Source organism: Lissotriton vulgaris, chromosome 10 (assembly GCF_964263255.1).
Source record: "Lissotriton vulgaris chromosome 10, aLisVul1.2, whole genome shotgun sequence".
Lineage (NCBI taxonomy): Eukaryota > Metazoa > Chordata > Amphibia > Caudata > Salamandridae > Lissotriton > Lissotriton vulgaris.
This window is the reverse complement of record NC_141698.1, coordinates 143,673,052-143,689,658: the sequence shown is the minus strand read 5'-3', so window position 1 is coordinate 143,689,658 and position 16,607 is coordinate 143,673,052. Positions and strand designations below refer to the sequence as shown.

Below are 16,607 nucleotides of genomic sequence, written 5' to 3'. Positions count from 1 at the left end.
TGGAATCATACTAACATCAATTCCTTCTGCAACTCGTTGGCGACTAATGTACCCACAAATCAGCTTTCTGTTAATCAAAGTGAAGAAAACATCAAAGCATGGCTAGCAGCTGCTAGCAATATTCATGCCTCCTTCAAGAAAGTCAAATCGCCGTCGGCCAGGTGCCATGATGCTCAGAAATGGTTCTCGGATGACTTAAAACTTCAAAAACTAGCCATGCACCGCACTGAACATATCCAACAAGATCCTGATCTTTACAAATAAATCCAAAGATATATTTGCAATTGTTACCGAGCTATCCAATCCAGATAGTTACAGAAAATTAGTTCCTACTCAGTCCCTATGCAATTCTCTGGGCTCCTTTTCTATCAATAAAATAATTACTATTAAAGCCTGGAACTCCATTCTCTGCATCAGTTCCCTGTAATTAGCGGACAAGCCTTCCTGGACCTATTGAAAAAGTCAAATTTGGATCTCCTGCCGACACCTGCCCTCCCCCCTTATTTTGAGAGAAGCTTTCTTTGCATGCCCTGAGCCTGCTGTCTCTCTACTGAATGACTCACTAATTCAGGGCTCTGTTCCCAGAGCCTTTAAAGAAGCATTAATAGTTCCACCTATTAAGAAAATAGATGCAGACCCTCTGGTCCCCACAAACTATCGCCCCATCTCAGTACTCTTCTTTTTGGCTTCGGTGTTGGAAGTCCATGTTGCCAACTGTCTCTGTTCTTTTATCAAACAATCCCAATTCCTTGACTCTCACCATGTGTGTTTTCGCCCCTCTCACTCAACTGAGGCAGTAATCCTGACTGTACTAGACAAAATGAGGAAAGAAGCAGACAAGGGCACTGCCCAGGCTCTAATGCTCCTTGATCTATCGGCGGCTTTTCACACGGTCAACCATGAAATCTTGGTGGACCGTATCAGGGATGCAAGGAGTCAGGGATCTGCCCTCAAATGTCTCATGTCCTTTTTAGATGGTCGCACCCAATCAGTTTGCCTTTCCAAACTCACAGCCCCTAGAGTTACATTGACCTGTGGCGTGCCGCAGGGATCTTCCTTGTCCCCACACCTTTTCAGTTTGTATCTTTTTTCATTAATTCAGTCTCTAGGCGAAATAAATGTGTTCACTTTCAATTATGCAGATGACCTGCAATTGATCTTTACCATCGACAACGGGAAACATCCTTTACAATGTAACTGGTACAACGCGGTACCGTTACGACGCAGCTTTAACAACGAAAGTCGTTACAACGACTTTCACTGGAGGGCGCTCTAGGATAGGGGATAGTTTAATTTACTATCCAGCACCTTCCATACTATCCACGGGGACTGGTGTTGGAATAGTAAATTAAACTATTCACTATCAGCGTCCCCCAACGCAAGTCGTTGTAACAATTTGCGTTGTTAAAACTGCATCGTAAAGGGACGCATTGTAACGGTACGCGTTGTACCGTCATACATCCATCGACAACACATCTGTCTCCATAATGAATCAAAATCCTTGTAACTCTAATTTCTGGCTGACCGAGCTGGGAACACCTCCACTTTCATCTTCCTCAGCCAACAGCCTTGGTGTCACAATTGATAGTAACCTCTCTTTGAAGTCCTAGATCGGTACGGTAGATTCCACTGTTTTTTCCAGTTTCAGAAGATCAGGAAAATTAGTAGATTCCTTACCTCTGAAGCCCTTATCCAGGTCGTTCTATCTTTGGTCATTTCTCATATTGATTATGCAAATTTTCTTTTCTTTGACCTCTTGGTGTATTTAACAAAAAGACTGTAGATGGTGCAAAATCAGGCAGCTAGACTGATTTACCACCAGCCGAGATGGCACCATGCCACCACTCTAATGAGGTAGCTACATTGGCTCCCAGTAACACAACACTGTGCATTTAAGATTGGATGCCTTAATATTAAACCCCTCCATGACACATGCCCAGAATTTGTTTCTACTCTCATCCAGAGATATGTTCCCACAAGGAACTTGAGGTCATCCCATCTGAACCTCTTGGCTGTCCCTACCTTCAAACAAAAGAGACTAGGTGGATATAGATTTGCGAACCTGGCCCCTCATTTTTGGGATTCTCTTCGCTCTAACATCAGATCTTCTACAAGTTACCCTCACATTCACCTATTTAATACATGCACAGCATTACTTGGTGCCACTTGGGCAGTTATTATGCAATGATCCTTTTCTACCTGGTCTGTAGCGCATGTTCCCGGATATTGCCTATTTATTCACTCAACGATCAACACTAATAACAGCTTCTTAAGTGTGTGTGCATCTTTTGTTGATACTTTGTTGATACTATGGGGCAGATTTAAAAAAAACCCTGCGCCACTTTTGCATCACTTTTCCCATGTTAAAAGTGACGCAAAAGTGGTGCAGGGGGCGTGTAAATCAGCCCCTATGTACCTGTTTCGACTGCAGCCATTTGGAGGAAGCAGTAGTCTCCCTGATTTGAATGACTGGATACAACTTGTGGTTTGTTAGAATAACTGCAGCTCCTTCTCTGCTGCAAGCCTCTTTTACTGTATGGATTTGCCTGCACTGCGGTACTTGCAACCAGACACATCTTGCTCAAGGAGCCTGTCGCTTCTTCTCATTCATAAGATCACCTGTACTTCAATTCTGCAGACATCTTGCATCAGTTACACTCTCAGAGTGCCATGCAATTAAGTCTTATTCCCTATGAAATGGGGAATAACAGTGCAGACCGAGTTTAACTAAGTGTAATTCCATACAATTTTCCCTGTTCCTGGGGAGTTTTACTCATAATCACCAGTGGGAAATGAAAGAGGAAGGTAGGTGCTGTGTGAGGGTGGAAGTAGGGGGTTTGAGAGTATGGGAGAAAAGATTAATAAAGTGCGGTGATAGAGGGGTGCATGATATGTTCTCTCCTTCCTGAAATATCTTGGGCAGGGAGAAGGACAGAAGCTTGGCTGCTGCTGTAAGGATTAATGTAATTTTACTAACCAGAATTAAAAAACATTAAAATCGGTTTTGGTGTCCCGCACCTGGGAAAACTGACTGCTGGCCTCCCTCTGCTAAAGTATTCGGTAAATAAAAGAAGTTTAACATGAAAAAAACATTAAAAACATTTTTATGGACAATATTATTAAAAATTGAATTTTATATATTTATTTTAAATGAAGAAGAAAAATGTCTATCAACTTTATTCGTAATGTATTGTTTAATCAATGTAAATATATTTATTTGCATTCAATTAATTATTTTGAAGGTTAAATTAAATAACTTCACACTTAAAGAAAAAATATAAATTTTATTATGCATTAATAATTATTAAAAATGGTGTTTATAACTAATTACAAATATTTTAAATATATGTTAAAGAACAAAATGTGGTTAATTAAGGTGCAAATTCTTAAAAATGTGTAAATAAATAACAATTATGAATAATTCTTATGTATTTTTATTTTGATTTGTGTATGTTTTAATTTTTCCCACATTAAATTAAATGTATATAAATGTTAAAATATTTAAAGCCATTTAATTTATCATTATTTCCTATGGGATTGTTTTAAAACTCATACCCTTATTATTTTCAATGGGAGAGTATTGTAGTAAAAGTGGTTGCCCATGTACGGTGCTGAACCTACTTTTTTTTTGTCATTACTACTTTTGAAGTGCAGTAGGTGAATAGCATTTTGTAGCACACCTCGTAGGATTAGTGTGGTACTACAAAACGTAAATCACGCCATTAATGTGCTTAACTTGTTGCTGTTTCTTTTTCAACTTTTGTACCGGGGATTGCAAACCTCATGTTCACTGGTCTGGTGCCTGACTGAACAGTGGGCAGTTGCTGGGATTTTTTTTTGTGGTCACATATACTCTCGATCAGATGGAGAAAATGGAGACGAGCAATACAAATCATTGCAGATATTCAGATTCTCACATAGCACATTTATAATCAATAGTTCTTGTGAGATAGGTTTGTTGATTGATCGTTATCCCTGATAAATTTCTTCCAGTGTTTTTTTAATATTTCCAAACATCACAGAAAGAAAGGTGCTCCCTCCACCTGAATTCCATGTGCATTTAGGCTGCTTCATCGAGATTTTCAGATTAAGTAGGCGTGTTAATATTTTGAACATACTATTTTCTGGGTTTAATTTGTGTTCTAATATTTTATAAATTATAATAATGTTAATGCATACCTATTTGCAGATTTTACTAAATCTTTACAATGTGGACATTTTGAATAGAGAAACCTATTTATTGTGCAGTGAGGTACAAATCATTGCAAATGTTTTCTACTTATTTGCATATGCTTTAGTGCACTAGTCTGTCATTTTGCCTATTTACATAACACCAAAAATGAGACTTGAACATCCACAAAAGATTAGGCTTTCCGCCTTGTCTGCCTTAATTTAGTCTTTGTGTGAGTGTAACTTTAGACATATTTCTTATTGGTTAGGCTTCATATTTATTCTGACTTAGGTATTTCAGTGTTAATTAATGTGCATGGATTTATTAACTTTTGGAGCATATTTATGAAATTAGCGGCGTAGGGCAGAGCAGCAAGTAAACTTGCAGCGCTGCCCTGGGTCACTGGGAAAGGGCTCCATTTTTGTAGACTAGCCCCAATGTAGACGCCCTTGCCCAATGGTGCATGCAGAATTGTTTTTGTGCAGAAAAGGCTTTTTAGGTCTCGCCTGTCGATGCGCATGCGCATCGAGCAAGCGAGACTATTGCGAGTTATCCACTCTTTATCCACACTGCAAGGAATCGTGGCGATTCCTTGCAGTGCCCGTGACTTTTAAGGTCAATGCGCATGCGCATTGAGCTTATGCGCATGCGCATTGACCTTAAAAGCGCGTGCGCGTGCACGTCCGTCTCCTAACAACACACACACACGCTCTCCCCCGCTCCGCCCCCTCCCGCCGTGTCGCATTTCTCTTTCTCCTCCCCCTCCCCTCTCTTCCTTCCGTCTAACGCCGTGTCGCACCTCTCCCCTCTCCGCCCCCTCCCCGCTCCGCCCCCTCCCCTTCCCTCGTGTCGCATTTCTCCTCTCCCCTCTCCGCCCCCTCCCCTGCCCGCCGTGTTATTTGTTTTTTTGTCCTTCGGACTCCTATGGGTTTTCGCTCTCCCTGTGTATACATACCAGTGCGAACCCCTCTGTGCGACACGCCCCTTCCCCACCTCCTCCCCCAGACCTATTGGACGATTCCACGTCACCTGGCCTCGCCCCCTCTCTACTTCCTTCCAGACATTTCTGGTCTCCCTGACTACGCCCGAGGCTCCTGACTGACCCGGAAGCACTCCATACACGTCCAGAGGTATGTGTATCATCAAGGCTGCTACTTTGGCTACTTGCGCTGGCCTCGCAGTCCTTTGACCAGTACCTCTCTCTCTTCCCTCAGATTCAGTATCGGCCATTTCGGTACCCCCGTGGATGTACCGTACTTTCAACCGGACAGAAGACATCGATTTTTGTCCGCCGGATCCACGTCCTTACCTACTACCCTGTTGCGAGTGGCTACAGAGACCAATCAGGTACACTGCCTCTAGCGCCCACCTCCCGTGATCACGCCTACCTGACCCAATGTCCTAAACCCCTGTTTCCCCACAGATCACAGCCCCCTCTGATGTGTGTTCGAGCCACCGCCGAGGACTTATTCACTACCGATGCCTCACAGGTATATTGCATGCAAGCGCCGCCATAATACCAACCACCCCCCTCCCCCCTATCAGCTTTCCACCTCCTCCCTTTGTTCCTCTACGCACGTGTCCCAAAGTTTTTTTTCTGCCTGTATTTCATAGCCTCACTTATGGCCCTATCTACTATTAGTTCTCCTACACGCGCTTTTAGTCTGCTCTGTCGCAGCTATCATTCCCCAACCTGCCATCAATTTCACAACGCGTGCTGCTTACACGCAGTTTAGTCCTGCCCATGTGCTACTCAGAGTACCAGTTGTTCCCGTACCTGTCATTTAACCATGCTACGTGCGCCGTAGACATGTGCTTAGTCATGTTTGGTAATTTGTTTTTACTGCACCAACAGTTTACCTACATCCACATAGACGCTGGCTCTGTTTTATCGGTTCACATTCTCCTTATTATACTCAGGACACACACTATGGTTAATTTATCCCTTCAACGTTGCTTACAGTTCCGCTGGCTTCTCCTTGAAGACACCACTTGATTTAATACTGCGGAACTGCAATTCTTACCGTTTTTTTCATCAGTCCTTGCATACGCTGACCTTACTAATGGGGCATGCTTTTGCACCTTTGACTGCCTGACAGCGCGTCAGTCATCTCCCACTGCCCCACACTGATGTCTTCCTTACCTACCCCTCTCCTAATCCTACTCCTTTCCCTCCCCACTACAGCACTGCCTCATCTTACCCGATGATCCTTAGGATGATCCTAACTTAACTGGATCGAAACGTCGTCGACTCCCCCAGCCCATTCAAAAGGCGCTATCTACAATGTGACCATCTTTACAAGTCAAGAATTTGTTCCCAATCAGGAGCATTCACATTGTATTCTATCACTGTATATGTTGAACACCTGTATTTTCTGCGCCGTTCACGCTGAGCACTTTTGTCACTTGCGTCGCTATTGTGCACATCACTTGCACCTTGTCTGCACCAAGTACAAATTGGGTTGTATCATTTTTACCCACAGTGCTGATGTCCTTTCTCTCCCATGGTTTGCATAAATATGATGCCAACGGCACATACAAATGGATATATTGAGTCTCTTGTCTCGGTCATTGATAATGTTTTTTTCATATCATTAGGGCTCGCCTGCTGATGCGCTTCTGCGCATCGCTGGCGAAGCTCTATTACGGCTTATCCAGTGTTGATCCACCACTGGCGATTTCTTCAAGTGCATGTGCTTTTTAGGTCATTGCGCAAGCGCAAGCCCTAAAAAGCGCGTGCACAATGCCACCAGCCCCCTGCCTGCCTGCCTCGCATTACCAGATCAAAGGCAGCCCAGCCCCCCTCCCACAAGCTTCTCAGCGTGTGCTCTGCCTCAGGCCTGCATTTCTCCTCCCCTCACCCTCACTCACCCTCAACCCCTCACCCTCACTCACCCTCAACACCTCACCCTCACTCACCCTCAAACTCAACATACATACATACATACATACCCTCACTCACCCTCACTCACCCTCAACCACTCACCCTCACTCACCCTCAACCCCTCACCCTCACTCACCCTCACTCACCCTCACTCACCCTCACTCACCCTCAACACCTCACCCTCACCCTCACCCTCACCCGCACTCACCCGCACTCACCCTCACTCACCCTCACCCTCACCCTCACTCACCCTCACCCTCACTCACCCTCACTCACCCTCACCCTCACTCACCCTCACCCTCACTCACCCTCACCCTCACTCACCCTCACTCACCCTCACTCACCCTCACTCACCCTCACTCACCCTCACCCTCACTCACCCTCACCCTCACTCACCCTCAACCCCTCACCCTCACTCACCCTCAACCCCTCACCCTCACTCACCCTCAACCCCTCACTCACCCTCACTCTCACTCATCCTCACTCACCCTCAACCCCTCACCCTCACTCACCCTCACCCACCCTCAACCCCTCACCCTAACTCACCCTCAACCCCTCACCCTAACTCACCCTCTCACCCTCAACACCTCACCCTCACTCACCCTCAACCCCTCACCCTCACTCACCCTCACTCACCCTCACCCTCACCCTCACCCTCACTCACCCTCAACACCTCACCCTCACTCACTCTCAACCCCTCACCCTCACTCACTCACCCTCAACACCTCACCCTCACTCACTCACACTCAATAACGCTCAACACCTCACCCTCAACACCTCACCATCAACACCTCACCATCAACACCTCACCCTTAACACCTCAACGTCAACACCTCACCCTCACTCACTCTGACTCACCCTCACCCTCACTCACCCTCACTCATCCTCACTCACAATCACTCACACTCAGTCACCCTCACTCACCCTCACTCACCCTCACTCACCCTCGACCCCTCAGTCACCCTCACTCATCCTCACTCATCCTCAACACCTCACCCTCACCCTCATCCACCCTCAACCCCTCACCCTAACTCACAATAACACTCTCTCACCCTCACCCTCACTCACTCTCACTCACACTCATCCTCAACACCTCACTCACCCTCAACACCTCACTCACACTCAACTCCTCACTCACCCCCACCCTCACTCACCCTCAACCCCTCACACAGTGCAATAGGTCTCGCAGGATTTTTTGTTAAAGCTTTTACATTTGCTTATTGCTTTTTTGATTTGTAATTCTTTTGCATTGCCTACAAAAAAAAAAATGCAAAAGATTTAGAACAAAAAACCTATAAACAATTCTAAAAGCACTAACTCTAATGCTGCGAGACCTATTGCATTTCTAATGCTTGTTCCTCTTTTTATTTGTTCTGCAGAGTGCAGCACAGGTAGAAAGAGAAAAAAACGTGGAAAAATAAAGATATTGCTCCTTATTTCGCATAAACTGGGGAGGCGTAATATGTTGGTGCACTCCAAGGTTTACAAGGCCTTGTAAATCTGGGAATGCGTAAAAAACCATGGGAGTTGCATGGGAATACCCATCGCAATGCCCATGGGATGCCTCCTTTGCTCAGAGAAGGCGATTTGCACTGCCTTGCCTTACTCCAGACTTTTGAACCATTCAAAGCCACGCAAAGTGGTTATGCATGGCTTCATTAATCAGACTTAGAGGCTTGCTTCAAGCATGTTCCACTTTGTGTAGTGCAAACATGATGCAAGCTTTTCATAACTATGCCCATGAATTTTGTATATGTTTGTTTTTTGTATTTGATAGTGTGGTATATGGGTGAATTGATAAAAAACAAAATTGAATAAAATTGATACTTGTATAGCGCACTACTCACCCGCAAGGGTCTCAAGGCGCTTGTACGAATACCGCTGTGGAACCCATCCTGGCTTTCTCTGTGAGGCGTCCACTCCTAGGCACCCGAAAGGTGGAGGCCAGGCATCCTTAGCGTTGTGGGGGCTGTTGTGGAGATTAAGCAAGCTATTCCCCAAGTTGCAGAGTGGGGCCCATGATCAGAATAGGCACTGAGGCGAGAATTATCAGGTCCGTGGAATTTTGAGCCCAAGACCCGCCCAGGCGGTGAATTGAACCCTGGTCCCGGGCCAGACCTCTGCATCAGGGTCTGCCGCTCTAACCATTGAGCCACACTTCTCCACTGAATGATTTTAGGATTTTTATAATGCACTAAGGGATTCGCCAATGGTATTTTGGTATAGGGTAGGGCAGCAAGGCACATTGCTGCTGGGTGTAGGTGGCAAACTCCTGCTCCACCCATAGAGTTTGCAGAATTTTCCCCACACCACGCTTAACTTGGAGTGCGGAGTTTGGCAAAAAACTCTGACTCCGTTCCATGGTGGAGTTTACCCAGTGCAGCCCCCGGTGGATCTCCAGTTCCACAGCCTGTTTCCTTGGCAATAGACTAGGCATGCATTGGGGGCCGCCAGGTACAGGTTTCCTATTGGCCTGTCAAACAAACAAAAAGGGGGTACGGGGCTCTGCGCTCCTTCATCATCCACATCTGGATATTATGGCTCCCTCTGTTTAGTGAGGGAAAGCATGACCTGGTAACCGTCAGCCTGGCAGTGCACATGGTGTGGCCCCAAGCAGCCTCCCACCCCCCTCGCGCCTCAGTGGTTCGGCCTGCTCAGGCTGGTAGAGCGCTTGCTGCCTGCACAGAGCAGCATTACAGGCAACCAGTTGCCGGGGAGACCACCCCCACTTCCTGTCACGACATGGGCCAGCAAGTCAATCAGCACGGCCTATGTGAGCTGTAAGATCATGAGTCAGAGCGAGAAGTAGACCCAAACACAATCCGGGGAGTAATGGACAAGCACAGACTTTGTGTGGCAATGGAGATACTGGGGGTCTGGAGGAGGCATTCACAGTCCACAGCAGGAGGACCCATCCATGCAGCAACCCCACCAGGACCACTGAGGCAAGCAGCTGGGTGGGCTAGGTGGGCTGGGTGCCAGGGTAGGGTTCTGTGATGTGCGTAGGAAGGCCACATAGACATGCAGTGTGACCTGCAGGCGGTCCTTGGTCTCATAACGATTTCCACTGTGTTGCTCTTCCCTCAATTAACACCCCAGGCTAGCACGAGCAGACATTCCCTTTTTTCAGTGAGATGGCATGTTGAAAGGGTGCCAGGGCAAAAGAAGGTCACTGGGCTGTAATTGTCCAAAATATACTATTTATCGCATGTGCCCTGGTGCCCCAATGTTACTAACATCATCATCATCACATCAAAATCAATTCCTGAACAAGCTTCATGGGCTCATATTAAAATAGACTAAGTTTCAAAGTGCAGGATACATTTTGAACAGTCTCTATCACAATCTACTGGAATTGTTTTTTAAGTATTTAACCATAACGCTCCCATTACCATCGTACTGCACAAGTCTGTTATCTTGGATTATTAATAAATAAATACTCCGCCCATGCACGGATCTCCGTGGAATTCGGCAGAGATTTTCGCTAACTCAGCGGATTCCACAGAGTGAAACTCAACAAGCTCTGCCCAGGCCTACTTGCTGAGTTGCCCTACGCCAGAGTGAGAGGACAGGAATGTGCACCGTATTTATGCAATACAACACATTCCTGTCCTCTTTGCCTGAGCTAGCGCTGTTTTGACCGCCTTACACCAAGAGAGGCCCCCTTGCACTACTGTGCCTCTGTTGCAGGCAGGACTGTTTGTGTGCACGAAGGAGCACCTTCCTGTTAAAAAACAATCCAAAGAGCCATTTTCCTCTTTCTATGTGCGTTGCAGAATGTAGCACATTTGGAAAGAGGAAAAAACAAGGCAAAATAAATATAATTCTCCTCTTACGCCTCACCTCGGGAGAAGTACACATTTGGCGCTTCCCCAGGTTCACATCACTTTGTAAATCTGGGAATGCATCAAATTCCATGGGAGTTGCATGGGAAAACTCACTGGAAAGCCCATGGAAAGTCTCCTAGGTGCAGAGTAAGGTCATGCAACGATTTGCGCTACGTCGCCTTACTTATGATTAATGAGGCCACTCAAAGCCATGCAGGGTGGGTTTGAGCAGCTTCATAAATTTTTATGAGAGCCCTGCATCACACACATGTACCACTTTACTTGGTGCAAAGGTTACACAGGGCGCTCCTAAATAAGTCCCTAAGTCGATAGCCTTTCAGTAATTTCATAGCAGGGTGAAAAAGAAGGGAGATTTACCAGTCATCAAAAACAGTATTGGAGGTGGATGCATCTGATCTGATGGAGTAGGAAGACAAAGCTGATGTTATGAGTTCTGAGCCTTCATGGGATTTCAGGGTATATTGTAGAGGGAGTCTGAGGAATTTTAGGAGCTTCCTGACACACATAAGGTTGAGTTAAATTCCAAAGGAAGATCTGAGACCATTACATAACCATGGCCCCTCTATTAGAGCGGCAGACCCTGATGCAGAGGTCTAGCCCGGGACCAAGGTTCAATTCCCCGCCTCGGCGGGTCTTGGGCTCAAAATTCCATGGACCTGATAATTCTCGCCCCGGTGCCTATTCCAATCATGGAGTCCCACTCTGCAACTCTGGGCAATAGCTTGCTTAATCTCCACAACGGCCCCCACAACGCTAAGGATGCCTGGCCTCCACCTTGGGGGTGCCCAGGAGTGGACACCTCCCAGGGAAAGCCAGGATGGGTTCCACAGTGGTACAAGCGCCTTGAGACCCTTGCAGGTGAGTAGTGCGCTATACAAGTATCAATTTACATTTTACATTTACATTCTGGGATCTGCCTTTGTCTTTCATCTGTTGACGTAAAGGGTTCTTGTAGGGATGCAGAGTCAAGCTAGTTTGTGCAGATGGTTATGGTGATGATGAAAATTGAATCAACAAATACTTTCTCCTCAGATAACTGATTGAGGCTCAGTCCTCAACTCACGCTCCCTGGAGCAATATCAGGTTGAAGAAACTTAGCATAAATTTGAAAAGAAATTCGGCTTTGTCCATCAATCTTAAATTAAGCCATAGTAAACTACCTTTGTTAGACAAAATCAATTCGCATGTGGGTGCCATTATTCCAAATTAACTGTATAGGATGTTTTAGAGTAACTACTAGACTACAATTGACGGAAGGCAGCACTCTCAAGTTTTCCAGGTCCATGTGTGAGTAGCCCATCTACTGCAGGTAGTTTGCTTTGCATTCTGAGATGTGTAGTCATGCTTTGCCATTATGAAATCAAGGCTGAAAGTACCAGAATGTGTTGGGAAAAACTCTGGACTGGAGTTGAAATCACAAGTGGACCTGAGAAACTGGAGGTGTTGGTAAGCACTTATCATTAAAAAGGCATGCTGGAAGCATACGGTTCAGCTGTCAAGTTCTGTTTGTTCGAAAGTAAATAAAATGTATGTATTCTCCTTTTACATAGTATCTACAATTTCCTTTGCAGAAAACTTGCACTTTCACAGGTCATTCTACCCTTCTCACCCACACAGTTTGATCCTCTTCAATACGCCACTTCTCTGAGTCATGCAGTGATTGTTACAGTCTATCATACAGAACTGGTCATTTTCTCAGTGCAAAATTGTAGTAATAAATAGATATCATAGGTCATACTCCATCAGTTCTGAGAAACGCAATGGAGGCATTGTACAAAAAAGATAAAATCGCAGCTACTTGTGAAATTCTAAAGTCTAAATGAGAGTCCATTCATGTATGCAGAATCCTTAAATGATATATGACTGTGCAATGTTGCTTTGGAATGGAAATATGTGTGTTTATTACAGTCTACAGCAGGGGTGTCCAGCATAGGTTGAGGAAGACCAGGACCATGCTACCTTTTACGGCAATGTAAATACGATGGGGCCAATTCAAAAAGGTAACCTGAGACAAAAGTCTCATTTTACAACTTTTGGCATTCACAGAGATCATTTACGAGTCACATTTTACATCCACAGTCAGGCCGTAATCAAAAGGGAACATTAGGAATGTGTGATAAATGGTAAAGGAGGTAATGAAAAACTATTTGGGCAGAGAAAAGGGTGTGGCCAGGCACTATATCATATCCCAGAAAGGTTTGCTCCTTTGCATCATGGTACAATTTTTCATGACCTCTTCTAACATTTATCACACGTTCCTAATGTTCCTTTTTGTAAAAATTGCATTCTGGCCCATTGATTACACTTCATCCGGCCTGAGCCGGAGAGTATGGCCGAACCAGAGAGTACGACCCTGGTGCAGCAATTCCAGCCCGACTGCGGACATAAAATGCGACTCCTAAATGATCTTCATGAATACCAAAAGTCGTAAAGTTAGACTTTTGTCTCAGATTACCTTTGTAAATCAGCCCGATCAATTTATATTAAATTACTCTATAATGACTTAATCATACATACATAATTAGTGGTAAGCCTAAAAACCTGCCATTTGTCTGGCCCTCCTGGATTGATGGTGCAAGTCAGAGTTCAAATCTGATCATCATAAGCTTCAATACCATTGGCCAGAAGGAACATCATTAGGAGGACTACTTTATAAGTCAGTGCAGCTTCCAAACAGGATACAAGTGAGTGTTTTCTTTGAAAACAGTGGCGTGTGAGACGTAAACTATAAGACAGAGGTGAAACTTAACAGAAATCCAAAGGATCCATTTAAATAGATTCCTATCTGCTTAACAATGTCAGGTGCAAAACATGAACAAAATAAATTCATGTTCTAATTAGGAAACATTAAAGACCAACATCTGGAAATCGGTTTACTTGGTGGAAATTCTTCTGCTAGTGTGGCCAAGTACCTCTTTAGGACATTGTCTGTGGAAAATCTTCCATATTTAAGTTACTTTGCCATCTCTTATGCAATGTTTCACTGTTTTTTGGGGGGCAGCATTCATTTTTGGGGAGAGAATCTTTTATTGAAAATTATTAAAAAATGTCTTTGGTGGATTTGTGCAATTACCAGCAGGATTTAAGGAGAGCAAGAATGTGCTTTCAAAGTGGTCACATTGCAGAACTCCTTAATAGGCCTTGGGGTTTTTTCCAGCACATTTAGGTTACTCGCTGTGCCCTTCCATTAAAGGTTGCCATACTTTCCATGCTGTTTTATAGGAGCGGCATCTCCAAACATGGCGTTGGACTGGTCATCTGCAGCTAGACAGGTTCTCTATTACTGTGTTTTATGGCAATGCCACAGCTTTATTCATGTTGGACCTAACAGTGAAGGATTGCATTACTGAATATTGAAGATTTGAATATGGTGGCTTGAGCATATTGTGGACAAAATATCTAAGACTTAAATATTGAAAGGTAAGTGCATTTAGAGGAAGCATAGATTTACTACTTCAAATTTACATCTACATACCTTGAAGATATACATGTTGTCTAGGTACATATATGTGCAGTTAGGTATGTAAAGGCTATACTTAAATACCTTTCAATCTTTTGGATTCAATATTTTTCCCTAGCTATTTGCTTGCTGCAACTTTTTGGCTTCGATAATTAGGGTGCACACAAATGATGGAGCAAATGGCGGCTCTGAAAACGAGGACTCCCCATCTCATAAGTTGGTGGTAGTGGATGAGAATTAACGTTTTCTAGAATTCCCTTTATCGCCTTCCTCTACTTCAAGGCTCAAATTACAGGATATATTCCTTCATACCACCTAAAGAGCGTTGTCTTCAAGTCACCATGTATAAATGCCCTGACTGGCTCATAGTATAAGCACCATTTTGTTCCCAAAGAATGATAGAAGCTGCATTTGAGTCTGTCTGTAAATCTCTTGAGGATGGTATTTCCTCAGTGCCACTGATCAAATATACATTACATACACAACAAAATGTATCATTATGTAAAGCACTTGTTTTAAAGTGTAAAATGATGGAAGTCAATGCACTCAAATTATTTACTGATGAAGAATAACAATAGGTCGAACTTGTCTTAATTTTAATCTAGTTATCTGGGGAGAGCCCAGTTTGCTCCCCTCCCTCAGATCAACTCAACCGAGTAAATTACTTTTCATTAACTCTAAAGTGGCTTTTCACAAAGGTTGCATATATTTCAAAATACAGCAAAGGTCTTTATGCATGATGCATTGCCAAATACATCAATACCATTCAAAGCATCAATAGCAATCCTTGGTATAAAAGCAATGAGCCCTCAGGCACCCCAGCCTCATTTCACACTCACCTAGAAGTGGAGATTGGATTCAATATTGCAGGTGCTGCTAGGTCTCTGAATCGGGTACCTTATGCTTCAGTTGCTTTAACCCACTGAGTTATTTTAGGATGCTTTTAAATGGATGGTGTTAGTATTGCGCCTTACACTAATGTTGCCCGTTTAAGAGAGATTTAAAAAATGTGCCCTCTTGGTTCTTCAAATACCCCGGCATGTTCCCTGCTCATCCTTGTAGCTATGTAACAGGCATGTTAAACATCTTTCCTTGATACCCTTCTGGGTGAGATGTGGGCTCTGCAATTAGCCATAACATTAATCTATATAACTAAAAGACAGTAACACAAGCTAAGAGTTGAGAGATATTAAACATTTAAAAAGTTCAATTCATAATTTGAATTGCCTCTTACCATCATGCTTATGACCCAAATCTCTCTGCCATAGGGATATATGAGAAAGTGTCACAGGTGATATCCACAATTGATGAACATCAACAAAGCTGGAAAATGGGTCAACTGTCACAGAAAAAAAATTGATGCGGGGACATATGGTGCGCTATCACTCCTTGTAAAACATAGGATTGCACTGATATAGGGCACCATGCAGAGAAACACATTTAGAAACTTCTCATTGAAGCTTTGATCCATGTTTAATTTGTTCCAGTGTTTGCTGGTGTTCAACACCACCACTTAATTGTTAACAATGGCACTCACTAATGAGAGTCTAACAATTGGAGGTGCTATATGCCTATTGTTGTGTGCTCAATACACATTAAAAAATATTCTAGCTTTTCCAAGATCTCTTTTAGAGCCTGGTGGTATAATGTTTGCCCTAATCCTAGATTAGACACCTCCTTTGTATATCCTTTACATATGGCAGCTAAACAAATAGATCTGTGGTCACCTGTTACAATGTATCTTGGTGTCTGTGCTAGTCGTTCTTTTCTTTTGCAGCCCAGTCAGCAAGAAGTCTTAAAGCCTCCTTGAATCCCCTGAACTTTCTTTATTTCTTCACTACCCTGTTGTTTACTCTCTCAATTGACATATGTTACTTTCCTTGTTCTATTTCACGCCCATTTCATATATTATTAATATAGTAATTTCTTAGATGATTTTTATGAATGATTGTCTTTGAGTTTCATATTTTGTATTGACACCCTTACTTCTCTCAATAAAATTTTCTTTTGAATTCAAAAAATATTCTAGCTCATCCAGGCCATTCTTACTGCTGAGGGTGGCCTAGAATTGTCTAAACTGTCCTGAAGATAGGAGTGAGATGCATAATAGTAATTATTTATGTTGGCATGTGGGAGTGAAGGCAGATATAGATGGTGGTGCATGCTGCCGTGGCCTCCTGAGCAGTACCTTGGGTCCTGACACATTTATTTACAATTTAATTACTGGTACCATTTTCTATTCCA

At 43.8% G+C, this 16,607-nt stretch overlaps 1 long non-coding RNA gene across 1 annotated transcript; it reads left to right on the top strand.

Annotated features, from left to right (window-relative positions):
• The first annotated feature begins 5,150 nt into the window (after positions 1–5,150).
• On the top strand, positions 5,151–5,790 carry LOC147684849 (uncharacterized). The gene is made up of 3 exons (XR_015300746.1): positions 5,151–5,301; positions 5,386–5,518; positions 5,595–5,790. It is a non-coding gene; the product is annotated as an uncharacterized LOC147684849 (long non-coding RNA).
• The last annotated feature ends 10,817 nt before the right edge of the window (positions 5,791–16,607 follow it).